General features: G+C 43.5%; 2 long non-coding RNA genes across 5 annotated transcripts in view; both read right to left on the reverse strand.

Annotated features, from left to right (window-relative positions):
- Window positions 1-19,110, reverse strand: part of LOC147363443 (uncharacterized) — a 46,295-nt gene that overhangs the window by 11,269 nt on the left and 15,916 nt on the right. For 3 of the 4 annotated variants that reach the window (XR_015137092.1, XR_015137090.1, XR_015137091.1), the window contains 2 exons: window positions 16,782-16,962; window positions 16,086-16,225 (listed from right to left, as the gene is read on the reverse strand). This is a non-coding gene — a long non-coding RNA (uncharacterized LOC147363443). Of the gene's footprint in view, window positions 1-16,085; window positions 16,226-16,769; window positions 16,963-19,110 lie in introns of all 4 variants that reach the window. The other variant, XR_015137093.1, reaches the window with a different exon arrangement.
- Window positions 11,033-12,731, reverse strand: LOC147363444 (uncharacterized). The gene is made up of 2 exons (XR_015137096.1): window positions 11,990-12,731; window positions 11,033-11,859 (listed from the first exon to the last, which is right to left on the reverse strand). It is a non-coding gene; the product is annotated as an uncharacterized LOC147363444 (long non-coding RNA).

The raw sequence follows: 19,110 nt of genomic DNA on the forward strand, positions 1-19,110 counted from the left end.
AACTTATTTAGGAAACAGAAACAGACTCACAGACTCAGAGACCTAACTTACAGTTTCCAGTAGGGTGGGGGGGAATTGGGGGAAGTGATAGTTAGGGAGTTTGGATTGACATATATGCATTGCTATATTTAAAATGGATGACCAACAGGGTGCTACTGTATAGAACAGGGGACTCAATGTTATGCAGCAGCCTGGATAGGAGGGGAGTTTAGGGGAGAATAGATACATGTACATACATGGCTGAGTCCCTTTGCTGTCCACCTGAAATCATCACAACATTGTTAATTGACTATACTCCAATATGAAATAAAAAGTTCAAAAAAATTTTAAAAAGAATAAGCTCCCTTTGAGGGAGGCTAGAGAGTTCTGTCTGGAAAGAATATCAATGTTTCCTCACAGCTAAATCTGCTAAAGAAAGACTATCCTGGAGGTAAAGAAAGGCAAGTTTTTGACAAGGAAATTGAGACATATTTCCTTGGTGAAATCTCATGGTAACAGGCAAACACTGTCCCATATTTATCATGTTCAGCCTCTTTAAATGAGCACAGCTAATCTAACATGAAGATGTGGTGCAGTGGTTATGGAGTCCTTTAGGCTATGAATTTTCCAACAGGCAATTTGTCAATATATATCAAAAGCCCAAGACTGTTCATACAATTTAGCACAGAAAACAGACTTTTGAGAACTTATCTTGAGAAATAATTTTTTAATATGCACAGAAGAATACGTAAGAATGTTCACTGCAATGTTACTTACAAAAGTGAAAAATTGAAAAAAGTCTAATAATTGGAAGTAGTTAAATAAGAGAATAAAATCATAGAGTATTAAGAGATCATTATTCATTATATACTTGTTATGTACTTGAACAATATTTAAAGACACTAAGAAAGCTCACGACATAATGGGAAAAAGTATATGCCATAAATCCAAAGTGGATATAAATTCTGTATAGGTATGCAGACACACAAACACACGTTTAAACACATATAGAGAGAGAGATTATCCAGATTTTTCCAGCTTTATTAGGCAAGGATTACCTTCCTTGCCTCCTTCCAGGTATTTCCATATTCCCCAATCTACGCTGGTTTCCACTGGTCACCTTACACTGAGCAGCTCTGTTCCAGAATTCTTCCCCAGTCACCTCTAGTCATCTCATAACAGCTTTTCCAGCTGGCTGTCACTCTCTAATATCTACCTTACCATGAAATATGAAAACCTTTCTATTTCCCAGGATGCTGCTAACATAAGGCTACAATTTTAACAAACTTCATGAAGTCTTAATGATTACAGAGGGGAATTACAGTGCAGGAAAAAAAACCTGTAAAAGTGGATATTGGATATCACTGCTCCTAAATTTCCCCCATTAGACTCTTTCCAGGGGCTCCTGCCTAGCATCCTGCTCCTTCGCTTTCAGCTGCCAGTGTGGTGCAGGAGCTCTTTCTATCTCCTGGATGGGGAGTCTCCTCTAGTCCTCTTGACCCAAGTCCTGAGGCCCCAACTTCTTGATTCAGACCATTAACAGAGGAAATGAGACATTACAATAATCTGGAAGAGGTACACCTCCTGCCAATAAAAATGGCTCTTTGTGTTATTTAAACAAAAACCTCAGTATCTTCATCTCAGTTCAGTTCAGTCGCTCAGTCATGTCCGACTCTTTGAGACCCCATGGATTGCAGCACGCCAGGCTTCCCTGTCCATCACCAACTCCTGGAGTTTGCTCAAACTCATGTCCATTGAGTCGGTGATGCCATCCAACCATCTCATCCTCTGTAGGCCCCTTCTCCTCCAGCCTTCAATCTTTCCCAGCATCAGGGTCTTTTCTAATGAGTCAGTTCTTCACATCAGGTGGCCAAAGTATTGGAGCTTCAGCTTCAGCCTCAGTCCTTCCAATTAGTATTCAGGACTGACTTCCTTTGGGACTGACTGGTTTGATCTTGCAGTCTGAGGGACTCTCAAGAGTCTTCTCCAATGCCACAGTTCAGAAACGTCAATTCTTTGATGCTCAGCTTCCTTTATGATCCAATTCTCACATCCCTACATGACTATTGGAAAAACCATAGTTTTGACTATAGGGACCTTTGTCGACGAAGTAAAGTCTCTGCTTTTCAATCTCCATATAAATATCTGCATTTGGATAACTCCACCAGTTCAGAGCATGCGCAAGAACAACTGATTGCCACTTCTTTGGGATCTTCAAGAAGATAAAAAGAGTTGTCACTAAAGACACAGTCCACCTTTAATCTTTAGAAGATTCTAGAAAAAAATTTTTAAATTTGCAATGCAGTTTCAAATACATAATAACAACAAACAGCAAATAAATTCTATGAACCAGGCACATTCCTATACCCTGAACAAATTAACTAATTGATCTTCATTAGACTCTTTTATGGTAAGTGCTATTATTAATATTCCCATATGGATGGAGAAATTAGAACAGAGAGGAGTTAAATAATTTGTCCAACAGCCCAGAGCCAGGAAACAGTGAAACAAAGCTATTGCCAGGTAATCTCATTCTAGAGAGTTAACTAATCTTAGCTACACTGGTGACTCAGTGGTAAAGAATCTGCCTGCAATGCAAGAGCTGCAGGAGACAGAGGTTCAATCCCCGGGTCAGGAAGATTCCCTGGAGGAGGGCATGGCAACCCACTCCAGTGTTCTTGCCTAGAGAATCCCATAGATAGAAGAGCCTGGTGGGGTACAGTCCATAGGGTTGCAAAGAGTCGGACACAACTGAAGTGACTTAGCAGGCACACATTGCATTGTAAAGAAAAGGCAATGGCACCCCACTCCAGTACTCTTGCCTGGAAAATCCCACAGACGGAGGAGCCTAAGAGTCGGACACGACTGAGCGACTTCACTTTCACTTTTCACTTTCATGCATTGGAGAAGGAAATGGCAACCCGCTCCAGTATTCTTGCCTGGAGAATCCCAGGGACAGGGGAGCCTGGTGAGCTGCCATCTATGGGGTCGCACAGAGTTGGACACGACTGAAGCGACTTAGCAGGCACACACTGCACTGTACTGTCCCCTAGGATGGGGGGAGGAGAAGGAATGGAATGGAAAGGAGGGGAGGAGTTACAGAAAAATGGTGACTCAATCTTTTTTTCTTTTTTCAAATTTCCTAAAAAGCACTTTACCTTTAAAATTAGGAACCAGAATATATTACATCCATATCTATAATATATCTATACCCATACCTATATTTCTATCTATGAATGTATTAGGGGGAGAAACATAGAGTTGCTCTGGGCATTGCATCTTCATTTCCCTAATTCACAGTGACCCCTCCTATTTAACCACTAGAGTGGACATCTTTTCTCTAAGAAATGCCTCTTGCTTATGTAAGTAGCCCCCAGGGAACTATGTTTATGCCCTGTGACCTCATGCCTCAGCTTCAGACAAGTGAACTAGGAGACTTCCTGACTCACTTAGGACCAATACAATTTTCTTATCTGAAGATTTTACACTGGATCTGAGAGCCCAACCAGTCAATCTGGGTTAGTCTCTTGTACAGAGGACATATATGGTCAGAGTAAGTTAGCTACTGCAACAACCAACCCCCAAATTTCAGTAGCTTATTTCTCAATCATATCCAGTTCAAATAGGTCAGTGGGGAAATGCTGTGCTCCAATAAATTTTATCAAATATCCAGGCTCCTTTTTCATCTAGCAGTTCAACTATTTTCTAAGGTCCTAGTCAAAGGAAGCGGAGAAGGCAATGGCACCCCATTCCAGTACTTTTGCCTGGAAAATCCCATGGATGGAGGAGCCTGGTAGACTGCAGTCCATGGGGTCGCTAAGAGTCGGACACGACTGAGCGACTTCACTTTCACTTTTTACTTTCATGCATTGGAGAAGGAAATGGCAACCCACTCCAGTGTTCTTGCCTGGAGAATCCCAGGGACGTGGAAGCCTGGTGGGCTGCCATCTATGGGGTCACACAGAGTCGGACACAACTGAAGCGACTTAGCAGCAGCAACAGCAGCAGTCAAAGGAAGAGGAAGAGGATGGAGAGGTACAGAGTAGGTTTTTTAATTGACCAGGCCTGAGAATAGTTTGTATCACTTCTGCCCACATTTTCCTGGCCATAATTCATCATATGACTGCACTTGACTGCAAAGAGTCCCTTGGACTGCAAGGAGATCAAACCAGTCAATCCTAAAGAAAATCATTCCTGAATATTCATCGGAAGGACTGATGCTGAAGCTGAATATGCAATACTTTGGCCACTTAATGTGAAGAACTGACTCATTAGTAAAGACCCTGATGCTTAGAAAGATTGAAGGCAGGAGGAGAAGGGGACAACAGAGGATGAGATGGTTGGATGGCATCACTGACTCGATGGACGTGAGTTTGAGCAAGCTACAGGAGTTGGTGATAGACAGGGAAGCCTGGTGTGCTGCAGTCCATGGGGTCTCAAAGAGTCGGACACGACTGACTGACTGAACTGAACTGAACTGCAAAGGATGCTGAAAAATGTCATTTCATTATATGCTCAGAATGAAGAACAAATGGACAGGTGACCACCTGGTTAGTCTCTGTCACAACATATAAGTGTGAACTGTGGGGTTTATAGGCTGCTCTGTGCATGAAACAGCAAAGAAAGCTGATTTGTAGAGAGGGAAGAATGAAGCAGATGTCCATAGGGAAGCAGAGATGACAGCCTGGGGCAGTAGTGGGTGGAGAGAGACAGAGTCATGTGGTTTTCTCTTCCTGGCTTTCCACTTTGAGACACAATATTGTTGTTTTGTTTGGCTTTGTTCTGTTTTCATATGTATATAATTTTTGTAATAATAGCTTTAGATATAATTCACATGTTGAGAAAATTCACTCTTTTAAAAGTATACAAGTGAGGGAGTTCCCTGGTGGTCCAGTGGCTAAGACTCTGGGCTTCCAATGCTGGGGACCTGGGTTCCATCCCTGGTCAGAGAACTGGGTCCCACATGCTGCAACTAAAGCTCCCATATTCCACAACGGAGATCGAAGACTCTGTGTGCCTCAACTAAGACATGATGTAACCAAATAAATAAAAATAAATATTTCAAAAAATGAAGTATGCAATTGTTTTTTTTTAATTATATTCAGAATTGTACAGCAACTATCACTATCTAATTCCAGACCATTTTTATCTCCCCCAGAAGAAACTCCAGGACCATTAGCAATCATTTTCCATTCCCCACTCTGCCCAGCCCCCAGTAGCCAACTGGGACCACATAATAAGTGACCTTTTGTGTCTAGTTTCTTTCACTTATTCAAGGTTCATTCATGTTGTAGTATGTATCAGCATTTCGTTTCTTTTATACGATAAAATAATATTCCATTATAGAGGTATGCTAATTGCTTTATCCTTCGTCAGTTGGTGGACATTGGAGTTGTTTCCACTCTTTGTCTATTCTGAATAATGCTGCTATGAACACTGGCGCACAAGTTCTAGTGTGCACTTAAGTCTTCATAGGAGTCGAATCACTGGGTCATATGGTAATAACACTATATTAACATTTTGAGGAACTGTCACTAGTTCTTAAGAGTCCTGGCTGCCCTTGCTCTACTTGAGCATCCTTCATATAAATATGTGAATTCCTTTTCTTTTTTCTTCTTTAATCAATTTGAACTCATTTCAACAACATTATCGGCAACCTCAAGAACCTTAACAAAAGTCACCTACTCCCATCGCTTTTGGCTTTGACTTTCCTGACTTCTCAGTCCTCTTTATTTTGGCTCTATTTTTGCCTGCCTATTTAATAATGCTTTAGTTTGGCTTTTTCTTGGCTACAACCACCAGGCACTCATTCCAGCTAGCTCGAGTATAAGAACTTTAAGAAAAATACAAGATAAGATAATGGAAGCTCTCAGAAATACAAGAACAGAAACCGTAACGGGCTGGCCTCAGAAAACTAGTACTAAAAGCTAGTTCTCAATTTGAGGTGGCCTGACAGACCTCACTAACAGACATTCATCGCTGTCTGTGGGATTTCATCATTATAAATACAGTTCACCCTTCCTCCTTTCTGCACTGCTAATAACTTTTCTCTTTGCTTTCATGCCACTCCTCTGAGAATGACTCTGATTAGCCCAGGATCTCTTTCTCTTTTCATATCTGGCTACAGGTCATGGGAATCTAGTGAATTTACGGATTAACTGCTCTTGAATCGGGTATTCACCTCTTGTTCAATCAGCTATGAGAATGGAGAGCTGGATAACAAGCTACAAAACATGGCTGTTGGGCCTACTTCTTCAGTAGGGACAAGGGTTTAGAGCAGTTTCCAGTAGATGATACTGGGGTGGGAGAATAGGGTGATTAGTTTTGTGAGTGTGTGGTTGGTATTTTTAATGAAAAATGGATCACTCCTTTTTAAATCAATTTCTGTCTTTGTTCTTAGCAATTCTGCCAGAATCTAGTTTCCTGTGTTCAATCTCCGGCACTGTGCATTATAATTAAGGGTAAGACAAGTTCCTGCTCCCATCCCAACACAATCCCTTCTTGCTCACTACCTCCCTGTGAGAAGAGTTGGATTAGACACACAGGCAGACCTCGGAGATACTGCGGGTTTGGTTCCAGACCACAGCAATAAAGTGAAGACTGCAGTAAAGCAAGTCCCATGAAGTTTCTGGTTTCCTAGTGCATAGAAAATTTATGCTTAGGCTATGCTGTAGCCCATCAAGTGTGCAATGGCATTACGTCTAAAAAAACAACATACCTTAATTTAAATACATGCATGTGTACTCAGTCACTCAGTCATGTCCAACCCTTTGTGACCCCATGGACTGTAGCCTGCCAGGCTCCTTTGTCCATGGGATTTTCCAGGCAAGAATTCTGGAGTGGGTTGTCATTTCCTCCTCCAGGGGATCTTCCTGACCAAGGAAGGGGATCCGTGTCTCCTATGTCTCCTCTGCAGGCGGATTCTTCACCCACTGAGCCATAGAAAAAGCCCAATTTAAATACAATTTATTGCTAAAAAAGGCTGTCATCTGAGCCTTCAGCGAGTAGTAGTACTAACATGAAATATTACTGATCATGTCACCGTAGCAAGTACAATATTGAAAAAGGGCTTCTCTAGTGGCTCAGATAGCAAAGAATATGCCTGCAAAACGGGAGACCTGGGTTTGATCCCTAGGTCACAAAGATCCCCTGGAGGAGGACATGGCTACCCACTCCAGTATTCTTGCCTGGAAAATTCCATGGACAGAGAAGCCTACCGAGCTACAGGCCATGGGGTCACAAAGAGTCGGACACAATTGAGTGACTCTTTTTTCACGTTCATTGCCAGAATTACCAAAGTGTGACACAGAGTTATGAAATGAGCAAATGTTACTGGAAAAATGGTGCTGATAGACTTCCTTGATGCAGGATGGCCATAAACCTTCCAGTTGTAAAAAGCATAATATTTGCAAAGCGCACAAAAAGGTGAAGCACAATAAAGTGAGGTGCGCCTGTATGTGCAGAGGCAGTTCATCCCCTTGGAGGATGCAAAGGTAAAAGGAGCAGAAAGAAGGCCTGGGAAAACCGGAAGACCCTATTTCCTGTTCCCATCAGATCTCCTCCCCTTCTCCTTCCCTCTCCCCCACTTCTCTCCCTATCTCCCACCCTATTTCCTAAGACATAAAGGGCTACAGCCACAGCAAAAGCTCAGAAAGTATAACAAATTGTCTCCAATTGCCAGGTTTATTTTCAACATGTCACAGCTGGAGTAGGACAGGAAGCTCCTTGAGCCAAAATTTAAGCTTCAGGATGGGTAAAAAACTGGCCTTAAGTAACTTTCTTTCTACAAGACAGAACCCAGAGATAGAAGTTTATGTATAAAAGGAAAAAGTACAGGTTTTAGTATGTTAGAATAAGCAATAACTTTTGAAATGAAAATGTAAATGCTAATCATTAAGAATTTTCCAGAATATTAAATTATGTATGTGTACATATTTTTTCCATTAACAAAGCAAAAAAAAAATTAAACTCTTCAGTTTGGTAAGGTCTTCCATTTTTCTGATTTCTAAAGAGGGTGAGTCCATAGTCTGCCCTAATTTTATATTTTGTTCCTCTTTCTTCTTTTTTTGATAAATATTCTTCCCTGTGGCTAACATCAAGTGTGGATTGGCCAGATTATCTGGATATACTCCAAAAGAAATATCTCACTCATATCTTGAAAGAAAAAGGCATTTAGTGTACATATGTCTAAAAGCTAAAGTGGCTTGAGGGTAGGGATGGGGGCAGTGATGATGGATAGAGGAGGCAGGGTTTCATATTTAACTAGTAAACTTTGACCAGACTTTCTGAACCTTAGTATTTTAGGAATTTGAGTTGGCCAAGTCAAAGACTCATACACAGCAGGAATCGGAAAAAGCAGATTATTTGCATGAGTTTTGCACTACCACATTGGATATGCACTGTTTCATAACCGGGCACAGCACAAACATGTTTGTTTATTTTAAGGCTGTCTGCTGACCTGCATTGTGAGTTTGCTCAGAGGGCCACTGTGGCAGAGTTGAGAGCCCAGACCTGGGACCTCTGAAGGCAAATGCTGGTATCATCACTTGAAAAGCTTTCTCCATGCTGGCTGGCTATAGTCGGGACAGTCCTTAGAAAAGCTGGCTCTTGGTAATTTGAGTCAGACTGATTCAGCAAACGTTTTGTCTTATTTTTTTTCCTTTTGGCCCCACCACATAGTACATGGGATCTTAGTTCCCTGACCAGAGATTGAACTCGTGCCCCTTGCGTTGGCGAGCACAGTTCTAATCATTGGACCACCAGCAAAGTCCCGATCATGTTCTCTTTTAAATCACCTATATGTCCCTAAGTATATTCCAAAAAGCCTGAATTCCCATCCACAATAGGGGTGTGAAATGTGACAAAATGAGTCTCAGGGTCTTATTGAAGTGATGCCACAGGGTTTAGAATAAAGAGAGGTGAAGAATGTGGACAGGGAGGTCAAATGTGTGAATTTGGGAGCCAGACTGCCTGGCCTGGCTTTTTCGGTCCTCCTTTTCCCAGCCATGTGATCTCAGGTAAGTTATTTAACCTCTCTGTGCCTCAGTTTCCCAATGTGTAATATGGAGATTACACTGCTCCTATTTCAAAAGCATCATTATGAGTATTAATGAGTTAATAATAAAGTTTTAAAGGTGATTAGGACATTGTATGACAGGTAGTAAATGATATACATGTTTGTTAAATAAAGGAAAATATACTTATGGCAGGTGAACCTTACAATGACTGACTCCAGAACTCTATATCCTCAGGTGAGAAAGGGTTGAATGTTAGAAACAACCCAAATTGGAACACATCTAAATAAACTACAGTGAGGTTATACTATGAAACACCATACTAGCCACTTTTAAAATGAAGTATGTCTATAAGTGGGTTTCCTCAATGGCTCAGCAGGTAAAGAATCTGCCTGTCAAAAAAAAAAAAAAATCTGCCTGTCAATGTAGGAGACACAGGAAATATGGGTTCAATTCCTGGGTAGGGAAGATCTGGAGGAGGTAATGGCAACCCACTCCAGCATTTTTACCTGAAAAAATCCCATGGATAGAGGAGCCTGGCGGGCTACAGTCCATGGGGTCACAAAGAGCTGGACATGACTGAGCGACTAAGCATGCATGTATATATACTGCTGCGGAATAATCCCTAAGATATATTGTTAAGGGAGAGAGCAAGTCCCAGTACAGCATATGCAAAATTAATTACGAGAACTAGCACTTACTGAATAATTTCTATGCATCAGAGCTTTACATATATTAACTCATCTAATCTCTATACAAGGAAGGTACTAGTTTTTTCACCACTGTGAAAATGAGAGTCTCAGGGAGGCCAGGGTTGAAACTAACATGCCTAGGTTATTCTTTCAAACTTGTAAGTCAGATAATTCACTTTGGATTCAGGGAGTGGAGGAAGTAAGGGATAGAAATGACCTGGAATTATTTTATTTGAATGCATTTCATTTGGAAGGCACATTCTCTTCTAACAAAGACTATGCAGACATTAAAAATAGGGAGTATCCCTGCAGTGCATAGATGGAAAAATCTCTTAGATAGCCTTTTAGGTGAAAAAAGCAAAATGTAGAATGATGATGAGTACAGAAAGATTATTTTTATGTAAAATTTTGTTAAAGGACATACATACATGTGCAGTAACAAGGATACACAAAACTTAGTAATCGTAGTTATATTTTGGGGAGGGATTTAGGGGCAGAAGAGGAGCTTTTATTTTTCTCTGATAAAATTTATTGCTTTAATTTTTTCCCTTGGGTTTATTACTTTTATTTAAAAAAAAATACTGTGAAGCATTACTAGACTGTGGGATTAATGACTATTATTGTTTTCATATTTATACTTCCCTGCAAAAAGTAAGTTACAGTATATGTTATTTAAAAAAAATAAAAACAAGGTAGCATAAAAAAATAGTGCCTCCTAGCCTCAGGAGTCCTAATGAGCTATAGTCACAGAGACGCCAGACCAGTCAAAATTGGAAGAAAGAGCTATAATCACAGGAAAGAACTCTCCCCACAACTTGAAGTAGCCCAGAAAAAGCAGCAGTAATGACAGCAGGCCTGCCTTCAAGAAAAGCAGAGACAGTAGCCGTGGCAGGCCCTGCAGTGGCTGGCGTAGGTGATAACACAAGATGACATCAGAAAACAAAAACTGCCACACAGAACCCAAGGCCTCCAAGAAAGAGAGAAACTGAAGGGCTTGAGGTGTAAAATCAACAAGAGGGAACTTAGGAGTCAATGCTAAAGTGATTATGACTCACAGTCTGATGGTCCTCAAGACTTGAGTGGCCTTGGAGAAACCGGATCACAGTTGTGTAACCAAGGCCCTGTGCTGGAGACACATAATGGATAGATGATGGTCTTCCTCCAGCCCCAGGTGATCTCAATGAGGTCAGTGTGCCAGACCCCTCAGCAAGGCAATATATAGGCGTCAAACAAGCATTTCATCTTACCTCCTTCTGCCTGCCAAAACCCTGGCAGAGAGGAGCATCATTACATGAGAGAATGCATGTGGCCTAATTATTTGTCACACTCGATCACTAGACCAGACCCTTTAAGAGTAGTCCAAAGAATTTATTTCATGGGAACCAAATACAGTAATTCATGTTGCAATCCTGCCCAAATCACTGAACAGATACTTTAAGACCCAAATTCCTTAAAACCAGCTTTGATTTAGCACACACTACACGTTCCAACTAGAGTTTCAAGTGAGTGGAGCTGCCCACACGAAGCCATTTCTCACAGATCGCTGGCAGTTAAGTGCTCAAGAAGAAAGAGATTTCTTCAACTTCCTTTGGGTCTCACAAAACGAAAGCAGCCGTTACATAATAAAGCCTGTAAAAAGCTCCATGGGTTAAGAAGTCCCCTGATGTTTTTTCTGCCTTCAGTCATTTGTTTCAAGTATTCAGAAACAGTGAAAGTTCACGAAGCAAAAACATCTTGGGCAGGAAAAGAAGTGTGAGAGTTAGTCAGCAGCTCGACTCACTCATAGGTCCATGAGGTTGTAACTTAATCTTGACAACATAGTCTTTCCTGGAAGAGCTTTGAGCAGCGATTTATCATTTTATAATTTGTGGTTTCAATGTGAGCCATCAACCAAGCAGCTGTCTTGGTCTGAGGCACTTTTGAATCTTTCAAAAAACCCCAGGGAGGCAGGAAGCCGGCTTCAAACTTGAGGCCCCAGACTCGTGGGGTTTAAGGGAGAAGGCACAAAGGCCAGGATTTCTGTGTGCGCTCTCTAGTCTTTGGAAATGTATGGAATGCGTTCCTGTGTTTGTTTTAGACTTGGTGGGGGCTGAGGGGGGAGCATACTTCGATAGCTGGAGCCGTGGGCTGGCCCCTCGTATCTCTGGACGGCTTTTCTTCTGTTGCACGATCCCCTGGGAAATGAGAAGCTGCAAGCTGAGAGGGGGGAAATGGGTGGAGAAAGGGGAAGCAAGGGGGAAGGGAGGAGTGCCCGCGATAACTCTGCTGACTTCACAGTTTTCCACCGTGGCCTGCCCTGCCTACCTCTGTTGACTTCAAAGCTCGAGGAGTGCCTCTGCGCTCGTGCTCAGCCAGCCCCGCGGCCGCCGGTGGGAGAAGGCATTGACTCTTAGCCCCAGGACCGCATCCATCCGAGAACGACATTTCTGAAATTAACTTTGCCGTGAACAAAAGGCGGCTCTGGGTCACCCAGTGCTGGGATTCCAGCATCCACCAGGGCGAAAGGCAGCTTTTACAGAGATGTCTCCAGAAACTCGGGCGGTTTCCCAAGGTGTCTCACTGGTTCTGCAGCAGTGTTGGCCGTCTGTGGGCCGATGGGCGTGGCTTTCGCAATCGTGTTGGGGCGCCCGGATTTGGGAAGACTTGCCTCCTCTCCTCCGAGCAATGCAGGGAATCAGATGTTTGCTGGCAGCTCCCACAGTCTGTCACCATTCTCTCCCCTCCCTGCTCCCCACGCTGGGATTGACTTGTTTTCCTTCCCATCTCTGTTTTCTCCAGAGTCCTCCGGCCTCTCCCGAGAGAGGAAGCGGAGGAAGTAAGAGGACCATCCTGGCCGCTGTCACTCATGACCTTCTAATCTGCTTATCATTCTAAACCCAGGACGGAAAGAGGCGCAGCACCTTCTCTGAGCAAAAACAGTCACCACAGAATTTCACGGGCTGAAACCAAGATGCACAGCACAGGTTTGAAATATACATGCATGTGTAAGACGAGTCAGACGGCAATGCAGGAGACCTGGGTTCAATCCCTGGGTCTGGAAGATCCCTGGAGAAGGAAATGGCAATCCACTCCAGTATTCTTGCCTGGAAAAGCCCATGGATGGAGGAGCCTGGCAGGCTACAGTCCATGGGGTCGCAAAGAGTCAGACACAACTGAGCAACTAACACACACACATGATGTTTCACAATTCTCTCCTTCACTAACCCCAGACAGTATTGGATGTATGAGCAGCTTTAACGATCTTCTACTGTTCGATGTGAATTTAAAGATAAGCATAGGCTTAGTTCAATCTCTCAGTCGTGTTCAACTCTTTGCGACCCCACGGACTGCAGCATACCAGGTCTCTCTGTCTATCACCAACTCCTGGAGCCTACTCAAACTCAAGTCCATCGAGTTGGTGATGCCATCCAACCACCTCATCCTCTGTTGTCCCCTTCTCCTCCCACCCTCAATCTTTCCCAGCATCAGGGTCTTTTCAAATGAGTCAGTTCTTTGCATCAGGTGGCCAAAATATTGGCGTTTCAGCTTCAGCATCAGTCCTTCCAGTGAATATTCAGGACTGATTTCCTGTAGGATGGTCTGGTTGGATCTCCTCGCAGTCCAAGGGACAAGCATAGGCTAGAAGTAGATATCTTGGAAATTCAGCTTCACTAGCCGAACTAAGCACCACAAACAGTTCAGAAGGACCTGTAACTGGTTACAGATCCTAGTTACAGTGTTTTCCCCCTTCTAACGTTCTCACTGCTAGCCTTAGGTCCTGGCTTGAGAAGGGTCTTAGAAGGGTCTAGCCTAGTCTTCGGAGAAGGTGATGGCACCCCACTCCAGTACTCTTGCCTGGAAAATCCCATGGATGGAGGAGCCTGGTAGGCTGCAGTCCATGGGGTCGCTACGAGTAGGACACGACTGAGCGACTTCACTTTCACTTTTTACTTTCATGCATTGGAGAAGGAAATGGCAACCCACTCCAGTGTTCTTGCCTGGAGAATCCCAGGGATGGGGGAGCCTGGTGAGCTGCCGTCTTTGGGGTCGCACAGAGTCGCACACGACTGAAGCGACTTGGCAGCAGCAGCAGCAGCCTAGTCTTTTCAGAACATGGCCACACCATGGGCTGTCTGTGCCTCCTGGGTCCAGCTTTGTACTTGGATGCAAGGGTATTTGGAAAACAACACGTGATTCTTGTCCTTAAGAAAATTAACAGAAACATCGAATTTTCGCTAGGAAATTAGTGAGCAAGATAGCCCAAACTCTCTACAACTAGAGATTTTAAAATCAAGAAATGAAAACTTAGGTTAGTTAAGAGAGCTGCCTAAGGTAAATGTTTCCTTGGTTAATCCCACAAACAAAAATTAGAACCAGAGTCAGTTTGTAGCAAACACTTCCTTGTGGACTCAAATCTGAATAAATGTTACTCAAAACAAGATGCGTGTGTGCGTGTGTGTATGCTCACTCGTGTCCAACTCTTTACAACCCTATGGAATTTTCCAGGCAAGAATACTGGAGTGGGTTGCCATTCCTTCTCCAGGGATCCTTTCCAACCCAGGGATGTAACCTGAGTCTCCTGCATCAGCAGGCAGATTCTTCACCTAAACTGTACCACCTGGGAAGCCCATACAATAGATGCACTGAGGCTCTTTTATGGTTAAGGTAACCTGCTCTTGGTCTTCTAGATTCAAACTAACTCCACCCACCCTCAACCTCTGTATGGGGTTTCAACCAAGTACTGTCAATGCATTTGAAATTGATTCAAAATGCTTTCTGGAAAGCCATCTCAGTTGAACTTGCAGGCACTGTTGGGGTTCCCTTCCAAGAAAGAATGGACTGACATTCTCCCTGGACTAGACCCAGGTTAGGCTCTGCCTGCCTGGGAGTGTGTCTCCGTCTTTGACAGTCTGATGGCTAAAGCTCCAGGTTCCTGCTCTTCAATCAACACCACCAAATTCCTGCAGTGTTGGCTCGACTCACGAGCCCACAGAGTTGAGACAGTTCTTTTTTTACAGAGACACTAAGGATGTATGTACCTTCTTTCCCCTGAATTCTTTCTCAAACTTTCTCTGTCACGATTTACTACTATTTACTGAGCATCCTGTATGGCCTGGATACTGGGGAAAACAAGGCGACTCATGGACTCTGTAAGTGCCATAGGGAATCACTGTATAACCAAATTAGAGATGAGAAGAACAACATAAGAGGAACATCCCACAGCCCCACATCCACCCCACCTAACAAAGTGAAGGAGCTAATACTCAAGTTCTTCAGAGTTCTCTTGGCTCACTTCCCAGCTGTGGTCAAATTCTCTGCATGCTCGTTCCTCCTTTTCTGGATTACTTGTGGAATTGCCAGGAGGACAGAGGCTTGAAGAATGCAAGCAGGAAAGAAAAAAAAAAAAAGGAGCATCTGCAAATGATTGACTGAAACCAGTTGTAGCTGGGCAGAATCAGGGTTTTCAGCTGCAAGCAACAGAAACTAACTCTGACAGATTAAAGAAAAGGAATTTCTCAAAAAGCTATCGAATAATCCCTGAGAAGGCTGAAAAACAGGATCAGAAAACATAAGAACTGAGAACTCAGGATCATATCTGAGGCCACAGGTACAATCACAGCCTAGCAAGAGTGAGATGAGGGCACCTCTGCTGCCACTGCTGAGTGCTGTACCACGGCTTCCACCATCACTGTCTTCAGCCCTCGACACTTGATACCACCATGGGCAGTGGGAGCCTGGATATTTTTGTCACCCTACAGCCTCCCCCAGAAAGGATTCTCCAATGTCCCACTTTGTTGATGCTAATAACTTCTGATTCCTTCCGGAGCAAGAGCACCTGATTGGCCAAGTCTTGGTTGTATGTCCACGTCCTAGCTGCAAAGTGGACTAGACTTTTCTAGAGACTTCTAGAAGACTAGAGCAGTCTTTTTTAGGGCGCTGAAATTCATGAAGTGATAGCATCCCAAACATGGGAAGGGGGTTCAGATGCTCAGTAGCCAAAAATGACCCTAAGCCCCCTTCCTCTAATCCCATGTGGAGGGAGAGCGTGAGTTAACACTGACCTGCCAGAGGATTAGAAATAAGTCCAGGAGACACATTTCAGCACTGAGGCTGGTGTCCTCTGACCCAGAAGCAAGGCCCTTAGGCCAGTAAGGTCAGCACAACCAGGGTGAACTTCCCTAAGAGAAGGAGGTAGAGACTTCTCCCTGGGTGCCCCCTACCTCCAGCCTAAGCAAGGAGAAGCGGGGGAGCTGTGGGAAGTCTCCCTGGGAGTGAGAAGTGCAGTCCCCTCCAGCTCTAGCAGCCTTTCCTTCTGCAGCTGGATCAGCCCCGCCTAGCCCCTCCATCCTTTTCTCACCAACAGGAAGGAAATCCAAGCTGCCACCATTGGAAAACAAAAGCCTATGTCAGAAATATTTACCTTTGGCCTTGATCTCTCATCCCAGACCTGCTGCTTAGACTTTTCACAATTTATGGATCCTGACATATGGTGATTCATCTTGGTTTTGTCACTGCTAGCCACCACGCAGAAGGGTTGGCCTCCGAGATGGGGGTGGGTGGCTAGGGAGAAGGGACACGTGTGCTCAGCAGCCACCCTTCAAAGTCCCAGGCCACAGTTTTCTCTTACGGATGTTGCCCAGCCCAGGGTGGGCGGTTCATCTGTGGCTTATTTTCCGTTTGTTTTAGTCCCCCACCCATTTAGTAAGTTGGTCTAAAAACAAAACAAAAAAAGCCCCAAATAAAACCAAAAAAGGAAACTCTTTTTTTTTGAGTCATCTGATTATTTGTTCCCTGACTTTAGAAGAGAGGCAAAATAACCCCAAAGTGTAGCACTTTACTGAAGGATGATACATGGGATTAGGCAGTCCCTCAAGCCATTCTCAGGATCCTGCCCTGGGGTGGGCCCTTGGTGACACTCTGTTTTCCTTTATCCCTTTCCTGAGGATGTGGCTAGAAAGATAGTTGGATAACTCCAGCTATCTGCTTCTAACTTGGGGGGAAAGGCTGGGTGTGGAGAGGATGGCGGGGAGGCTGGGTGCGAGGTAGAATGTGGCTGTTTCCAGCCATCCTTCCGCTACCTCTCACCACAACCCTAGATACTTACAAGCATCCCTACCTTTTCCTGTAGGCTGTCAGAGCTCCTGGGAGAGCCACACATGAAGCCTTCATGAAAGCTGTTGTGTAGTCACTCAGTCGTGACTCTTCAACCCCATGGGCTGTAGCTTGCTAGGCTCCTCTGTCCATGGGAAAGCTCCAGGTGGTGAAAACTTCTGAGTTCCCCCTGATTAATCAGATCACTAGAAATGAAACAAAACAAAACAAACAAAAAAAAAAAGAAAAGAATATTTTTAACACCTTACAAGAGTGCCTTCACTGAGTCAAAGTTCAATACTATAGTCCCATATTTCTTAGAAAGTAAACAGAAGAAATAGAAGAACAAAAACCAAAAGAAAAAAAAAGCCTACCCACATTTTGATATCTTGTGAAAACACAGTGGAAGACATTTTCCATTATGTTTCTCAGCCTCTTGTCTTTTAGGATCTATGTGATAAATTTCACGTAGAATTCACAAGAAAAAGATTATGTTTCCTCATGAGCTAATATTGCTTCCTTTTTTTCCAGACAGTAACCAATTGTGTTTCCCTTTTTGCTTTGACTGTCAGGGAGCCTGAACTTAAGTTTAATACCCATTTACAAAATTATCTTATCTCCAGCTCCTGATCTTCCCCTTCCTCTATGTGGTTTCTCAACCCCCCCTTTCATCTTTACTTTAACTGCTTCATCTAGTTGTACATTTAATTTCAGCTACACCAGAGTTTTTAAAAAACCTGAAAAGTGCAACAAACAACAAAACTAACCATCAAATTAGTAACATGACCAAGGTCACCCAGAACTTGGTCTCACTTCCCCAATATCTCCCAGGTGGTTAGTGAGACTCACAGGCTAGACACATGCAACGATTAGAATATGTTCAAGCATTAAATGAGAAGAACAAAGATTCTAGGGATTGAGGAAACGTATCAGTGAAGACTGGAGCAGTCAAGGAAGGCTTCCCGAAGGCGGCAGTACTTATTGTAAGCTTTGAAGGCTTGGGGTTAATTTCAAGGGTTCATTTCATTGGATCATTTATATAGTTTGGCTGGACTACATGAAGCATGTACCTTGGAATTTATCCAACTGGCTCTTTTCTGGGGATAGTTTGTGCACTTAGTCTGAGAGGCCAGTGCATTACTTTCTAGGGAGCAATTATGTGAAGGCAATCAGGTGAGTCCTCAGTAAAATGGTGAAGTGGGTGGGACAGGTCGGGGCACTATATTGGCATTTTAGATGGGATAATTCTTCATTGGGACTATTCTACATACCACAGTACCCTTGGCATCCTGCTTCACACCCACTAGATGCTCATAACAATCCCTAGTCACTGGGACAGCCCCAAATTCTACCCGTTGTCCTCAACACACCCTGGAGGGCAGTGATGCACGCAGGTGAGACGGACCACTACCTCAGATGCCCAAAATTCTCCTCGCAGTTCTGCCATCTACAACTGGATTTCCAGATTTAGCAAATAAACTATAGAACATCCAATTAAATTTGAATTTCAAATAAACAATGAATAATTTTTTAGTATAAGTATGTTCCAAATATTGCACTACTTGTTGTTTATTGGAAAATTCAAATTAAGCTAGTGGTCCTTATTTGAGCTGGAAGCCCTACCCACAGCCCATTATCACCATATACAAACCTGTCTCCCAGAAATTCCCTTTGGGTTGGTCCTTCTGCTGTGTACTGAGCTATCCTCTACTTCTTCCCTGCAAGATCCACCTATTCTGTATTTCAGTTCTTCATGTTCAATCTCAGCTAAATCACAAGGGGAGGGTAAATACTTTAAATCAGAGGAACAAATTCTTTTAATAACGTAACCATCTTACCTTAACCTGGTTAAAGTATCAATATACACCAGTCTCTAGAAGGCTCTCAGATCAAATGGTGGTGGGAAGGACAGACAGGGAAACAGGAAGCATTTCTAGGGCTGACAGCTTATGCCATGTGACCCTAAATTTCAATGAGCCTCAATTTTGCCTGCACAATGGGGAACTTCACACACTGTTGAGGGCTTCCCTGGTGGTGCTAATGGTAAAGAATCCGCCTGCCAATGCAGCAGACATGAGATTTGGGTTTGATCCCTGGGTCTGAAAGACCCCCTGGAGGAGGACATGGCAACCTACTCCAGTATTCTGGTCTCATGGAGAATCTCATGGACAAAGGAGCCTGGCAGGCTACAGTCCATAGAGTCATAAAGAGTCAGACACCATTGAGTGATTAGCACACACACAGGCACGCACTATTGATGAATTATGCTAGGGTGCAGCCTGGGACTGGGGATTTTTTAAAGCCCGAGCCTGACCCCAGGGTCTCCCTAACTTGCAACTGAGGTTGAGAATCAC

Source organism: Bos grunniens, chromosome 11 (genome assembly GCF_055505025.1).
Source record: "Bos grunniens cultivar Pamir isolate PY7600 chromosome 11, Bosgru_T2T1.0, whole genome shotgun sequence".
Classification (NCBI taxonomy): domain Eukaryota; kingdom Metazoa; phylum Chordata; class Mammalia; order Artiodactyla; family Bovidae; genus Bos; species Bos grunniens.